We start from the raw sequence: 2,657 nt of genomic DNA on the forward strand, positions 1-2,657 counted from the left end.
TGTTTTTATTTTGTTTGCCTCTTCTTGGGAAAATGTTGTGGGCGCTCGTGGTGGGGCGCTCGTGGTGGGCGCCCATGTCTTTTTGGTTCCAGTTGTTGATACTAGTCAATTTTCAATGGACACCCCCATGAGTGTCTTTCAGAACCCATCCTAAAAACCCACTGATCTCATTTTTGTCTTTGTCAGTGACTCTTTTATTAATTCCCCCTTTTGTTTGGGTGACATTTTAGGTTATCTTGCTGGGGAACGTAACAGCATAAGTGTATACAGTAGATATTGTAATTAAATAATTTTATAAAGGTGTTATATTGTCTTGTATTTCAGGTCAGAACTGTTTGAGTGTGACTTACACCCATCAGAGTATCTGTGTCTTGAAGGGGTCAACAGTGAACATATCCTGCTCTTACACATATCCCAGTTATCATGAGATCAAAAAAGCTTTCTGGTTTACTAAATGGTCTGGTATGGATGCTGAAGATCTGAGCTCAGTGCCAGGGTATGAGGGTCATATAGAGTACCTTGGGGATAAGGAGAGTAACTGTACCCTGAGAATCACAGACCTGAGATTGAGTGACTCTGCTGGGTACAGGTTCAGATTCATAACATCTGGAGGAAAGTTTTCTGGCTCACCTGTCTCCCTGACTGTCACAGGTAATCTGTCACTCATCTAACATATATGACACATATCTAGATAGCTGTAATGTGAGTGTGGTTATGTATGTATGCTAATGCATATGATGTGTGTGCTTCAGTGTCTGCTGTGAATTTAGCTGTGCTTTTGTATGTATGCTAATGAGAATGTTGAGTTTTAATCTGTTTAAATTGATTCTATTGAACCCAGGACAGTGGGAAATGATTACAGAGTTGACTGTCCTGACTAAATAAATCAAATGAATGACAGTAATTCACTTATTAAAGGGCAGTCATACAGACCCTGCAGCATTATGTAACAGGGAAAAACAAATCTAGTACTTCACATAAGAGGACATATATAGGAGGAGAATAATGATTTGTTTCCTTTAACTCTAGATGTTGTGTTGGAGATGGATCCTACATCTGTGTCAGAGAGGGAGAGAGTCACACTGACATGTAGAACCAAATGTACACTGGACCCCATCACAGTCTACAGTTGGTATAAAAATGGACAGCCTATTCCAAACAGCAACACCTACTCAAACAGCAACACGAAACAGCAACAAAGTGTGAACAAACCCTACTGTCAGGGTGAACCAATAGGTTTTGCTCTTAATGTAATGTGCTTGTGATGTCTAACTGTGTTCCAGTGGAGTGTGACCTACACCAAGAATAGTATCTGTACCTTGAAGGGGTCAACAGTGGATCTGTCCTGCTCTTACATATATCCCAGTGGATATACATCGATCTCATCGATTACTAGCAACATTGTTGCAAGCTTTTGTCAAATGAACAACCAAGGATTGTGTCAGACGGAGAAATGCACGTTCAAGCCTGGACACAACAGCTAAGCCCATCTCACTTTCTATCTCCTTCTTCAGTGTTTACAGTGAAATATGTTCTCTCTTTCTGCTGTGCTCTCTTTTCATGTTCAGTGCCTTCAGTGAACTAAAAATGCACTTTAGGACTGTTTGACATTTTACTTAAAGGGAGGTTGCGTGAGTATATTGTTTTTTGAACTTGATTGATTTTGTGAGGGACAACTGACATTTTGACATTTCAAGGACTTTTGTTGTCTATGAACACACCCACACACACCCATTCATACCCCCTCCCTCCTCCACTTGGAGGTAATACAGACTATTCCAAATTCTCTATGTTTTATGACTGGGTTCTTTCTTGTCCATTGTTTCTAGGAAGTTGCCTTTGAATTGCTTTGACATTCATTTTTTGTGAGGTATTATTGGTTGGGTTACCCCCGTGCTGTGACGTGTGTGTGTGTTTTTATATGGTGTCTTTTCCTCCACTGGCTATCTGGCCAACAGGCTACCCTATAGGCAGTATCTTCTGCTGATGTCTGGTAGTGGTTCTCTATCTATCCTACTCTTTCCAGTTCTGCAGATTAATACCTGTCTGGTAGTGGTTCTCCATCTATCCTACTCTTTCCAGTTCAGCAGGTTAATACCTGTCTGGTAGTGGTTCTCTATCTATCCTACTCTTTCCAGTTCAGCAGGGTTAATACCTGTCTGGTAGTGGTTCTCTATCTATCCTACTCTTTCCAGTTCAGCAGGGTTAATACCTGTCTGGTAGTGGTTCTCTATCTATCCTACTCTTTCCAGTTCAGCAGGGTTAATACCTGTCTGGTAGTGGTTCTCTATCTATCCTACACTTTCCATTTCAGCAGGGTTAATACCTGTCTGGTAGTGGTTCTCTATCTATCCTACTCTTTCCAGTTCAGCATGGTTAATACCTGTCTGGTAGTGGTTCTCTATCTATCCTACTCTTTCCAGTTCAGCAGGGTTAATACCTGTCTGGTGACTGAACATGACCTTTTATCTTTACCTCTCTCTAACAATACCACTACAAGCTGATGTCTGTATTGGTACAACATGGCAATGTCATATTCTGTTACACTGTCTCTGTCTCAAATGGCACCCTAATCCCTATATAGTGCAATACTTTTGACCAGAGCTGTGTGTGTGTGTGTTTCAGGGGATGACTGATATCATGCTCTCCATCTATGA

At 41.1% G+C, this 2,657-nt stretch overlaps 1 long non-coding RNA gene across 1 annotated transcript; it reads left to right on the forward strand.

Annotated features, from left to right (window-relative positions):
* The first annotated feature begins 263 nt into the window (after positions 1-263).
* Positions 264-1,788, forward strand: LOC145862439 (uncharacterized). Its single transcript, XR_014381903.1, has 2 exons — positions 264-651; positions 1,030-1,788. It is a non-coding gene; the product is annotated as an uncharacterized LOC145862439 (long non-coding RNA).
* Positions 1,789-2,657: the final 869 nt, after the last annotated feature.

Source organism: Salmo salar, chromosome 02 (genome assembly GCF_965601325.2).
Source record: "Salmo salar chromosome 02, fSalSal1, whole genome shotgun sequence".
Taxonomy (NCBI): domain Eukaryota; kingdom Metazoa; phylum Chordata; class Actinopteri; order Salmoniformes; family Salmonidae; genus Salmo; species Salmo salar.